This window comes from Chlorocebus sabaeus, chromosome 1 (assembly GCF_047675955.1).
Source record: "Chlorocebus sabaeus isolate Y175 chromosome 1, mChlSab1.0.hap1, whole genome shotgun sequence".
Lineage (NCBI taxonomy): Eukaryota > Metazoa > Chordata > Mammalia > Primates > Cercopithecidae > Chlorocebus > Chlorocebus sabaeus.
Window position 1 is genome coordinate 25,742,488 of NC_132904.1, and position 13,887 is coordinate 25,756,374.

At 38.8% G+C, this 13,887-nt stretch overlaps 1 non-coding gene across 1 annotated transcript; it reads right to left on the bottom strand.

The window, feature by feature from the left end:
* Window positions 1-10,833: 10,833 nt before the first annotated feature.
* Window positions 10,834-10,936, bottom strand: LOC119624573 (U6 spliceosomal RNA). Its single transcript, XR_005240737.1, has one exon. It is a non-coding gene; the product is annotated as a U6 spliceosomal RNA (small nuclear RNA).
* Between the last annotated feature and the right edge of the window lie 2,951 nt (window positions 10,937-13,887).

The following is a 13,887-nucleotide window of genomic DNA, read 5'->3' on the forward strand; positions in this document are numbered from 1 at the left end:
ATTGGTCATTTGTTTTCTTTTGAAAAAATGTCTATTCAGGTCTTTTGCCTATTTTTAATTCAGATTATTTGTTTTTCTGCTATTGAGTCAATTATATTCTGAATATTAATTCCTTGTCAGAGGGATAGTTTGCAAATATTTCCTCCCATTCTGTAGGTTTTCTCTTTACTCCGTGTGTGTATATATATATATTGCAGAAGCTTTGTAGTTTGATGTGATCCCATTTGTCTATTTTTGCTTTTGTTGCCTTTCTAGTGGAGGCCTTATCCAAAAGATCCTTGCCCAGACCAATGTCATAAAGTGTTTCCCCCGTTTTCTTCCATCATTATTCACAATAGCCAAGATATGGAACCAACATCTTTTCATCAATGGTTAAACAGACAAAGACAATGTGGTGTACATACAAAAAGGAATACTATTCATCCATAAAAATGAATGAAATCCTATCATTTCTGGCAACATGGAGAACCTGGAGGGCGTTATGTTTACTAAAATAAGCCAGGTGCAGAAATACAAATGCCACATGATCTCACATATAGAATCTAAAAAATAATAATTTCATAGACATAGTAGAATAGTGGTTATTGGAGACTGGCAAAGATAGTGGGGTAACTGGCAGTGGAGAGAGATTGGTCAATGTGTACAATGTTGCAGCCAGATGGGAGGAATAAGATCTGGTGTTCTAGTACACACTGTGGTGACCATGGTTAATAGTATTTTATTGTATATTTCAAAATAGGTAGAAGAGTACATTTTGAATGTCCTTACCACAAATAAATGATAACTGTATCAGATGATAATATGCTTAATAACCTGATTTGATCATTATACAATGTAAACATGTATTGAAACATCACACTGTACCCCATACATATATATAATTATTACATGGTAATTAAAAATAAAATTTAAAAATAAAAAATTATATTCTCTCATGTATTTCACTCTCCTGTAATTACAAGACAAATAATAATTTCACTTTGGTGTCTTCTTTCTCTTTCCATTTTTCAAATTCTCTAAGAAAATGAGGCTTGAAGAACCCTCTCACCGGTTACTGATAATTGATAAGCAAGTGTTTGCACCTGTTTCTTTGAATGGATACATACAAAATGTGAATGATGCTGCTGAAAATAAGTCATTAAAATACCTGCATAATCTGTATTTATAAAGATATTAACTACATGGAAAAAATAAACACTAGTCCTATCAAGAAACACTCTCTTAGAATAAAAATTATTTTATTTCCTTAAAGAAGTCTGTAAAATTCAAGGAGAAATTTCTATTAGAGATATGTAGGAAGCCACTTAGTCTTGCTCACATGTTTTAGTAATTTCTTCTTCAAAATTATCACTAAAATTACCCTGGGAATTTATGTTTATTTGAGAATAGCAATTTCATTCTCTACATTATGTAATTTTGAAGTAAAATCACATAATTTCTATTACAAATTAATATAAGAATCTTCCTTTATTCTTCTCTAAGATTTTTGAGAAAAATGTAGAGCATTAAAATATACATTTCAGGTTATGAGTATTTAGAGTATTGTTTCACTTGCAGATTATTGCCTGGAATTTATTCAGGCTGAAATATATTCTGCCTTGGTTTGTCACAGTCTGAAAAACCTCTAAACTAGATCATAAAAAAAAATAATATTCAACAATTATTAAGTACTTACTAGATGTCAGGCACTCTTCTGAGCAGTTTGCTTTGGGGTTACCTCATTCAATCTTAATATCAGAGTTAGCCAAGAAATATCATGAATAATTGGGGCTTTTTTACTATACCCTATTATTTTTAATTGAAGCTATGATTTGAAAACCTGTACCTTAAGCTTCTTTACATTGTCCTTCATGGTCTTCAATCTTAGAGGGCACAGTGTCCCACTTCTTTTTAAAACAAATTTGAGTTTCCTAAAATATTCTTCAAACTCTGTTTCTGCTTTCAGCTCTATTTCATATTTCACTCTCTTTAAATTTCTCTCTTCTTTTCTGATTTCTTTTTCCCTATGTTCTCTGCCTCTTTTTCTTCCTTTATATTTTCTGTCTTTTCTTAATCTTATTCTCTTTGTTCCTTTCTTTCTTCTCTTTCTTTTTACTGTATTTCTAAATTGTGTTCTCCCTATTTTATTTTTCATCCCTGCTTGTTTATCTTGTTTTTCCTTCTTCCACCAAATCTTGGTCGTCAGCTTGTATCCAATTCACTGATATGTCTCAGTCATTTTAAGATAGGTGGTTTGTCTTATAATGATATGTTCTCTCTTTCTGGGAACATCTCACCCAGTTTAAGGATAGATGATAGCAATCTCAATCCCATGCTGTTCATAACACGTTTGTCATAGGGAAGCAACATGCATTTTCAGTGTGGGAAAATTTATTCAAAATTGACACTGGTTTCTGTTTCTCTGAAGCAGTATGTCACAAAATAATCAGGATGGACCCCCACAACTTAAGAAATAAAATTTCCTTTTAACCTCAATCAACCTGTGACCATAACAAAAACTCTTACAGTAGGATTTCCGTTTCTTTTTTCTTTTTTTTAATTTTTATTTGAGATGGAGTCTTGCTCTGTCACACAGGCTCTAGTGCAGTGGTATGATCTTGGCTCAGTGCAACCTCCACCTCCCAGGTTTAAACAATTCTCCTGCCTCAGTCTCCGAGCAGCTGAGATTACAGTTACGTGCCACCGTGCCCAGCTAATTTTTGTATTTTTAGTAGAGATAGGGTTTCACTATGTTGGCCAGGCTGGCCTTTAACTCCTGATCTCCAGTGATCCACCTGCCTTGGCCTCTCAAAGTGCTGGGATTATAGGCGTGAGTCACCGTACCTGGGCACCCACCACACCCAGCCTCATTTGGTTGTTTTGATTGTATAAAATTTGAGAATAAAAATTAGAGAGTGAGATGAATTTTATATGTTATTTTACATGCGTCTATTAATTTATTTGACCTCATGCTGCCATGCTTTAAGAAATCTGCTTGATTAACCTGATCACCATATCTGGGAACACTATGTAGATTCAAATCCCATAGGCTGAAAGATTTTTTTTTTTTCTTGACAGGGTCTCACTCTGTCGCCCATATTGGAGTGTAGTGGCACAATCTCAGCTCAGTGCAACCTCTGCCTGCCGGATTCAAGTAATTCTCCTGCCTCAGCCTCCTGAGTAGTTGGTATTACAGGCGTGTACCACCATGCCCGGCTAATTTTGTATTTTTAGCAGAGATGGGGTTTCATCATGTTGGTCAGGCTGGTCTTGAACTCCCGACCTCAGGTGATCCGCCTGTCTCGGCCTCCCAAAGTGCTGAGATTACAGGTGTGAGCCACCATGCCTGGCCAGGCTGAAAGATTTAAACCAATTAATCTTTCTGAGGCTTCCTTTCCTCAATATAAAATGGGAAGATTAATATCTTACCTGTTTGAAGGCCACTGGCTGTCTCTTGATGAATGGCATACACATTATCTCCTTTATTCAATAGTAACCTGATAAAGAGATGGTTAAAGCCTGATATAATTCAATAATTTAGTTAGCTGGATTTCTATACCTAATAACTTAATAATAGCAATGATTTGTGATTTGTTTTAACAAAAATGTTATTAGATCAATATTGAGGTTGTAGTGGAAGTGTGCATGAGTCACAGGTAGAGTTCAGCTAAAGCTCAATGGCAAACATTTCTTACATTGTATATTTCAATTTTTAAGAACGATTTTCCTGCCTCAGTTCTTGCATTGGTTTTTATCAATCAAATATTCTGGCATGCATTTCACTTAATCTACAGAGTCCCTAGAAAACAACACAAATTAGGTTTCAATAAAACCTTTACATGAGGTTAATATAATCCTGATAATAAAACCCTGTGTTAGTCCATTGTGCATTGCTATAAAGGACTACCTTAGTAATTTATAAAGAAAACAGGTTTATTTGGCTCATGGATCTGTAGGCTGTACAAGCAAGGCACCAGCATCTGTTTGTCTTCTGGTGAAGCCTCAGGAAGCCTGTACTCATGGCAGAAGAGAAAGAGGGAGCAGGTACATCACACAGTGAGAAAAGAATCAAGAGACAGAAGAGGTTCCAAGCTCTTTTAAACAACTAATTCTTGCATGAACGTATAGAGAACTTATTCATTACCATGAGGCCAGAATCAAGATATTCATGAGGGATCTCCCCCATTGATTTAAACACTTCCTACTGTCATGGGATATTTAGGGTGTTGATTTTCTGGTCAGAAACCTCTGTTGCTGGTGGTGGCTTTGCTCAAGTTCTGTTCTGTGTCCAGGAAGAATGAGGTATGCAAACAAATGGAGGGTGAACAAGATGAAGGGGAGCTTTACTGAGTGTTAGAAAAGCTCAGAGGAGACCTGCAGTGGGCAGCTCCTCTCTGTAGGCGGGTGGTCCTCTTGAGCGTTCAGCTCTCAGCAGAGAGGAGACCCTGGAATAGGTTCTCCTCTCTGCAGCCGGTTGTCCCGAAGTTGAAGTCTCTGCAGGTCTCTGAAGCTCTCAGGAAAGGGTAGCTCATCTCTGCAAGTCTCTGAATCTCTCAGTGGAGACGGTAGCTCCTCTCTGCAGCTGGTCATCCCATCATCTTCTGCTTAGTAGAGAGGGTAGCGCCTCTCTGCAGCTGGTAGTCCCATCATCTCTCTGTCCTCTGCCCTGCTCTGGCTGAGTCCAGGGCTTTTATAGACCTTAGAGGGGAGGAAGGGCACGCCAATTTGCCCATGGGTGGCATTGGGACAGTCTGGAAATGGCACCACAAGTCTCCACGCAGGTAGCCAGGACTGGCAGCCAGGCCACCAGCCTTCAGTCCCTCCCTGGCATGAAGGTGAAGCATTACTGGGGACCTGCCCCCTTCTGTCCAGGAGCCTGTCTGCCTCAGGGCTGTCCATGGGCCCAGAGTGCTGGCACTAAGGGGCACCTGCAGGCTAGCACTGAGCCGCCCTCAGCCCTCTCTCAGTTTCCCCTCTCATGATCATGGGCACCTCAATTCCGGAGGGGGAAAGGTAGCAGGGCAGTGCCCCAAGCACATGCATACCCAGCCAGGCAGTGACAGTGCCTGGGCTCAGCCCCAGTCAGAGCCAGTATCTGGAGTGGAGAGAGACCAGGCAGTGAGAGCAGACAAATCTGAGCCTGCTGGGAGTGTTGAGGGGGCTTCCTGGGCCTCTGAGCGTGCAGAGATGCCCAGGTCCTGTGCCTGAAAGAGCAGCTGCAGTTGCACCTGCAGAGCTCCCTCCCCACCAAGTTGAAAGGGTGGGACTCCTGCTTGTCCCCAGATCCTGCCTGCTCCATGGAATGCAGGTCTGCAGCCATGGATCTGCTGGGTGCAGCTGCATCTGGGAAGGCAGGGATCCTTCCTGCTCCAGGCCCCACCAAGAGTACAGGGAGAGCTGCCCACAATTTGGGTAGCTGCAGCCCCGCCCAGAGGGTGGAGCTCCTGCCTGCTTCATGGAGCAGGAAGCCTTGGTCTACAGCTGTGGTTTGGGTGGCTGCAGAGGCACCTGGAGACCTCCCGCCCCAGCTCAGGAGGGACGGGGCTCCCACTTGCCCTTGGCTCCTGTGGGCCCTATGGAGCAAGCAGCCCCTGGAAACCTCCCCGTTGCAGCCATCTGATGGCAGTGGCTGCTGCCATTGCCACTACGTCCGCCTCCAACATTGGAGGTCACGTTTCAACTTTAGATTGTAGGGGGCACACATCCCAATCATATCAAGCCCTTTTCCTTTATTAAATTGTATATAAATCGTGACACCAATTATCACCTTGTTATTAGTATCACATAGAACTTTCCTCTAAAGAACGTATAGTATTATTTGATACAGACATCAATTCAAAAAGAATTTTTAAATTGTACTGTTTTTACTTAAATATATAAAGTTAAAAAACAGAAATATTTCTACAACTTTTAACCAATTTCAAAAAACTTCAAATATTTTTGTAATTGATTAGAAGAGATTTTCTTAGACATATTTTCCATATTATACCTCTTCTGTTTCTGCTTCATCATGGTCTTTGTACCATCAAGCTCATCTCATATATATATACCTACTTATCAGCAAAATCAAACCAGTTGACCAAAACTGATTATCAGCTTTTCAGCAATCATACATTTATAGAAGTAATGTGTACATTGTCTTCATTAACAGATTTTTTAACCTTTTTTGAAATTTTTAATTCTAATATGATATATGTGCTTGATCTCACCTGCATACTTCAACTATTGAGGGTATCCTTTTTTTTTCTCTCTTTAAAAGAGTATTAATTGGATTTATGCCACTCATTTTACTCTATCCTTCTTGGTCCTGCTTTATCTTCCTTGACTCTGGACAGGTATTGGTCTTAACTGTTGCTCCCTGTACATTCTGTAGGGTTTGACCATCTCCTCTTAAGCATGTGAGTTTACTACTCAATGTTCTAGTAATCTACTTCTAGAATATTAGCTTAGATCTATTATGCTTTTGTTCTTAAGCAGGGAATTGGATTAATACATAGTGGTTTAACAAATAAACCAACATGATTCTGCCTATTTACTGTTTTATCCAAATGCAAGCTTTTATCTACTTGTTCCTTATGTCTGGACACAGCATTATCCACTGCCCTGAAACTGGCAGAAATAAATGGTTAGTAATTCTTTCTTACCATATTAAGAAAAGCAGATTTATAGTTATTAAAATTAGCTTTTGATTCTCATTCTTTAATGTACCAAATCAACTTGTATTTATATTGTTATGCTCCTATATTTCCTTCTGTTCTCTGACTCTTTTCTATTTATATTTCAGAAGGGAAAATAACAGTTCTAGTGAAAGCTGCTGTAGCAGGTTATGATTTGTAATAGACACAGATGCCATAAAGCATAACTTTGGGCAGTACAGTCCACTGGTAGAGCTGTAGAAGGTTGGACTTTTTAAAAACTAGAGGCAAGTGACTGTGACTCAACCTTACTTTATGAGCATCTGAACCATTTGATATTTGGTTCAAAAGGGGAAATTATCAAGACTAGGAAAAGATATGTTAAACAGCTGTTTACACAGAAGTTTCAATGAGTTTAATACTTTCAAGTATCTTAGATTCCTTTCAGATAAAAATTAACAAATATAGCTCTACAAGAATCTCATGCAAGTTTACCATGGTGCAAAAAGATTTCTTTAGCTGATATCAACTAGTTGCTTCCTGTGTAGGGTTCTAAGTGCTTTAGATGATTTATGTTCTTTAATTTTAATCTAAAACTTTTTTAAAAAAATGCAATTTTGTTAATCTTAGTTCTCAGGTTGTACATTAAATTTCTAGATTAGGTCATTGATATGGTTTTACTTTGTATACCCACCCGAATCTCATCTTGTGGCTTCCATAATTCCTACATATTGTGGGAGGGACTTGGTAGAGGATTATTGAATCATGGGGGTGGGTTTTTCTCATGCTGTTCTCATAGTAATGAATGGGTCTCATGAGATATGGTGATGTTAAAAGAGCGAGGTTCTCCGCATAGCTCTCTTTTTGCCTGCAGACATCCATGTAAGTAAGATGTGACTTGCTCCTCCTCGCCTTCCACCCTGATTGTGAGGCCTCCCCATCCACATGTAACTGTGAGTCCAATTAAACCTCTTTCTTTTGTAAATTGCCTAGTCTTAGGTATGTCTTTATAAGTAGTGTGAAAACAGACTAATACAGTAAATTGGTGTCAGGAGAGTGGGGCATTACTGAAAAGATACCTGAAAATGTGGAACTGCCTTTGGAATTGGGTAACAGGCAGAGGGTGGAACAGTTTGGAGGGCTCAGAAGAAGACAAGGAAATGTGGGAAAGTTTGGAACTTCCTAGAGACTTGTTGAATGTCTTTGACAAAAATGCTGATAGTGATATGAATAATAAGGTCCAGGCTGAGGTGATCTCAGATGGAGATGAGAAACTTGTTGGGAGCTGAGGCAAAAGTGACTCTTGTTATGTTGTAGCAAAGAGACTAGTGGCATTTTGTGCTTGCCCTAGAGATTTGTGGAACTTTGAACTTCAGAGAGATGATTTAGAGTATCTGGTGGAAGAAATTTCTAAGCAGCAAAGCATTCAAGAAGTGACTTGGGTGCTGTTAAAGGCATTCAGTTTTAAAAGTGAAGCACAACATAAAAGTTTGGAAAATTTGTGGCCTGACAATGCAATAGAAAAGAAAATACCATTTTCTGAGGAGAAATTCATGCCAGCTACAGAAATCTGAGTAAGTAACAAGGAACTGAATGTTAATTCCCAAGACAATGGGAAAAATTTCTCCAGAGCATGTCATTGGTCTTCACAGAAGTCTCTCCCATCACAGGCCCAAAGGCCTACAAGAATAAATGTGGTTTTGTGGGTCAGGCCCAGGGTCCCCGTGTTGTGTGCAACTTAGGGACTTGGTGCCCTGCATCTCAGCCACTCCGGCTATGGCTGAAAGGGGCCAATGTAGAGTTTAGGCCATGGCTTAAGAGGGTGCAAGTCTCAAGCCTTGGCATTTCCACATGGTGCTGAGCCTGCAGGTGCAGAGAAGTCAAGAATTCTGGTTTGTGAATCTCTGTTTCAATTTCAGAAGACGTATGGAAATGCCTGGATGCCCAGGCAGATGTTTGCTGTAGGGACAGGGCCCTAATGGAGAACCTCTGCTAGGGCAGTACAGAAGGAAAATGTGGGGTGGGAGCCCCCACATAGAGTTCCTAGTGGAGGACCACCTAATGGAGCTGTGAGAAAAGGACCACTGTCCTCCAGACCCCAGAATGGTAGATCCACCAACAGCTTGCACCATGAGCCTAGAAAAGCCACCGACACTCAATGCCAGCCCGTGAAGGCAACCGGTAGGGAGGCTGTACCCTGCAAAGTCACAGAGGTGGAGCTGCCAAAACCATGAGAACCCACCTGTTGCTTCAGTGTGAGCCATATGTGAGACATGGAGTCAAAGGAGATCACTTTGGAGCTTCAAGATTGTACTGCCTTTTTGGATTTTGGAGTTGCATGGGGCCTGTAGCCCCTTTGTTTTGGTCAATTTCTTCCATTTGGAATGGCTGTATTTACCCAATTCCTGTACCCCCATTGTATCTAGGAAGTAACTGACTTGTTTTTTATTTTACAGGCTCATAGGTGGAAGGGACTTGTCTTTTCCCAGATGAGACTTTAAACTGTAGACTTTTGAGTTAATGCTGAAAATGAGTTGAGACTTTGGGGGACTGCTGGAAAGGCATGATTCGTTTTGAAATGTGAAGATGTGAGATTTGGGAAGGGCCGGGGTGGAATGATATAGTTTGACTCTGTGTCCCAACCAAATCTCATCTTGTAGCTCCTATAATTTCCACGTGTTGTGGGAGGGATTTGATGGAGAATTACTGAATTATGGGGGTGGGTCTTTCCCGGGCTGTTCTCGTGATAGTGAATGGATCTCATGAGATCTGATGGTGTGAAAAATGGGTTTCTCTGCACAAGCCCTCTTTTTACCTGCCACCATCAATGTAAGCTGTGACTTGCTCCTCCTTGCCTTCTGCCATGATTGTGAGGCCTCCCCATTCACATGGAATTGTGAGTCCAATGAAATATTTTTCTTTTGTAAATTGCCCAGTCTCAAGTATATCTTTATCAGCAGCATGAAAACAGGCTACTACTCTACATTTCCTATACATCCGTTATTCTGTGTTATTTGACATATATCTCCCTATTTCCTTCCTATCCCCTTCACTTGTGGTAACCACTGCTTCATCATCCTTGCATATTTGAGCTCTTTTTATTTAAAAAAAAATCCTCATATAAGTAAGATTATGAAATAATTTTCTTCCTCTATCTGGCTTATTTCACTTAGCATAATGTCTTCTATGGTAGTTCCATTCATATTGTGGACTTTCTTTTTAGGGGTAATTATTTCTGTGTGTGTGTGTATTGTGTGTGTGTGTGTTTATGTGTGTGTTTGTGACATTTCTTTACCCATTTGTCTGTCTAAGGGTATTTATATTGTTTACATGTCTTGCTATTGTAAATAATCCTGCAATCAACATGAGAGTACAGATATATTTGCAAGGTGTCTATCTTATCTCCTATTTGTATGTATTCAGAAAAGGAATTGCCAGGTCATATAGTAGTTTTATTTTTAACTTCTTTAGGAACCTTCATACTGCTTTCCATCATGGCTATAGGAAACTATATTCCCATCAACAGTGTACCAGGGTTCCCTTATCTCCACACCCTTGCCAACATTTACCTTTTTTGTTTTTAATTAATAGCCATCTTTATGGGTATGAGATGATGTCTCATAATGGTTTAATGTGCATTTCCCTGATGATTACTAATGCTGAGAATATTTTACATCTTTTTATATTTTGTATTTTAAAACTTATTGTAGCTATAGTTATTTTTGACTATAACTGTAGCTGTAGGTATATTATTTTGACTTTTAACCTTTGTACTGGAGATTTGAAAAATTAACACATCATCATTAGAGTAATAGAGTATTTTGAATTTGATTATGAATTTGCCTCTACTAATTGGGTTTATACATTTTTATGTTTTCATGAGAGTAATTATCCCTTTTTTTTCAGTTGAACCTTTACCTTAAGCATTTGTTGTAAGTCCAGTCTAATGATGATAAATTATGTCAGCCTTTGTTTCTCTGGGACAGGGTTTCTCTTTTATTTCTGAATGCATTGCTGGGTATAGTATTTAGGGTTGATAAGAGTTTTATGCATTTATTTTTTCCCAGTACTTTGAATATACCAACCCATTCCCTGTGGTCTGTGATTTTTTTCTGCAAAATCCTCTCATAGTCTAATAGAGGTTCCCTCACAGGTTACTTGAAGCTTTTATCTTGCTCTTTTTAGAATTCTCTCTTTGTCTCTGCCTTTTTTCAATTTGAAAAACATAGAATATTTCATAAATTTGTGTGTTGTTATTGCACAGGGAAGATGCAAATCTTCTCTGTATTATCACAATTTTAGTGTATGTGCTACTAAAGTAAGTAATAACTCTAACACTCTATAAGGCAGTGATTTGTATCTGGATTTACATATCAGAGATTTCATGCTTACAGAGGATAACTGACCCTAGACCACTCAGATAATAAATTATAAAGCCAGAATTTTGACTCATGTGTTCCTGATATTAAAACTTATACTCTTACTTGCATTACTAGACTGCCTATTAAAGAACTCTTTCCCTTTATGATTCAATATCCATTACCTCATGTAAGTGTACTCATTGTTAAGTTTGTTTTATATGTATATTTTTAGGGTGGATTCCTTACACATTCTTTGTCACTATGGTAGAGAAAACAGCCCCTGGAATTGTTTAAAAATCTGACATGAATTTACAGCATTAAGAAATAGATAACTAGAGAATGTAAAATTTACCCTGAATATCCTGAAGAGTTTTCACAGGCTAAGGTATCAGTACTATATTGTATAATTTTTGAAGATATTACTTTCTATAACTCAAACAACGAACTGAAATTTCTGGTGTTTTACTTACTTGTACTGGCAGACGCAGACATAGATTTGTAACCTTGGCTGGGCACAGTGGCTCATTCCTGTAATCCCAGCACTTTGGGAGGCTGAGGTGGGAGGATTACGAGGTCAGGAGATTGGGACCATCCTGGCTGAGACGGTGAAACCCCATCTCTACTAAAAAAACAAACAAACAAACAAACAAAATTAGCCGGGCATGGTAGTGGGCGCCTGTAGTCCCAGCTACTCAGGAGGCTGAGGCAGGAGAATGGCATGAACCCGGGAGGCAGAGCAAGCAGTGAGCCAAGATTATACCACTGCACTCCAGTCTGGGTGACAGAGCGAGACTCCACCTCAAAAAATAAAAAAAAAAGGTTTGTAACCTTGCCAAATATTGCACGGCAGCCAATATTCCTTGTAGAACATGGAATTAAAGCCATCAGGACATGATAATAATGTGAAAAGTATTTGCTTATTAATAGCAAATTTTATAATCCTTAATCACTCAATACATTACTAGCAAATATTCTGAAGTTCAGAATTCAATACTAAAATCTAAATAATTGGTTGTTAGCAAAAGCTAAAGTCACTGGGGGCTCAAATTTCAGCCCACGGTGATGTTCACCACCCTATACTTCCATGGGGTCACAGGTCATGTATAATAATTTGACCAAAATTTGAGGTGATATCAATTTTAAACATTTCAAAATTCTTAAAAAAGAATAGTAATTTCCTCAAATTTGCTTTGTATTGACTGACTACTTTATTCCTTTTTTTTTTTTTTTGGAGACCGAGTTTCACTTTGTCACCCAGGCTGGAACGCAATGGTGCAATCTCAGCTCACTGCAACTTTTGCCCCCCATCCCCCTGCCCCCAATTCAAGTGATTTTCCTGCCTCAGCCTCCCGAGTAGCTGAGACTACAGGCATGCACCACCACACCTGGCTAATTTTGTATTCTTAGTAGAGATGGGGTTTCCTCCATGTTGGTCAGGCTGGTCTTGACCTCTTGACCTCAGGTGATCCATCTGCCTTGGCTTCCCAATATTTTACTTATTTATTTATTTGAGAGGAGTCTTGGTTGCCCAGGCTGGAGTGCAGTGGCATAATCTCGGCTCACTGCAAACTCCGCCTCCTGGGTTCACACCATTCTCCTGCCTCAGCCTCCTGAGTAACTGGGACTACAGTTGCCCACCACCATGCCTGGCTTATTTTTTGTATTTTTAGTAGAGACAGGGTTTCACCGAGTTAGCCAGAATGGTCTCAATCTCCTGACCTCGTGATCCTCCCACCTCAGCCTCCCAAAGTGCTGGGATTACCGGTGTGAGCCACTGCACCCGGTCGGCCTCCCAATATTTTATTCCTTTTTGTGTTTAACACTATTCACCATTCTTCCACCCCTCTGATTCCAGTCTAACTGTAGGAAAATCACGCTATTGACACACATCTCAGAAATACTGTGGCTAAATAAATACAGAGTACCTTGAATTAGGAAAAGCTTTCAATAACCCACACATTCTATAAAAGCTAGAAAAAAAAATCTGTACTGGTGCAAAAATATATTCCAAGCTCTCTACAAGCCTCTGGATTATACAGCCATTATTAATTAAAATAATTCTAGTCAGAACTAAATAGAATCAAGCAGGACATTTTGTCTTGTATCTACTAAGCGCCTGCACTTTTATTTTCTCCATTAGGCCACTTTTACCAAGTCTTGGGAAATTTTGTCTGGTTTACTCTGCTTATCTGTATGTAGAATGAAATCACACTTGAGTATATTGCCACCCTCTTCTTTTTCATGAGTTCAATTAAACAGTAAGAAAGATCAACATGGATTTGAAGGCCAGCTATATCACCTTGAATAACTATTCAAGTTTTTAAAAACTTCGTTGTTTCATTTGTTAAATAGGCTAATGCTCTCAGGGTGGTGGTCATAGTCATATACAAAATGTTTCTTTCAAACAATTATCCCAAATTTTCCTGGAAAAGATATATTTTAGATAGAACAGTTTGGAACACTCTATATATTATGTTATCATCATTAAATATCAAAATTATATTATTATATTAATGATTTTGAGCAGTACTAAAGAAAACCTGTTTATATTAATTCAACATTTCTAAAAATATTGATTAAATAAGCTGTGTGTTTAGTACTTATTAACCTGCTGCAGAAATAGACACTTATAGAATATACTTTGGAAAATGCTATTTTAAGGATTAAAAATTGTTTCCAGCCTAGATCACATTGCTAAATTTTAGTCTACAACTACGTATTTTATATCCACACTTAGATATCTATCAGAAAAGTAAAAGGTTAGGAAATGAAACTCGAGTTTTTCTCTTTAAATCTGCATTTTATGTACTCATTCTAAACTCAGTAAGTATCAGATCAATTCTTTGGCTCATACCAAAGATGTTATGATTATTCTTGATTCCTCTCTTTGTCTCTTACTCCATATCATGCTC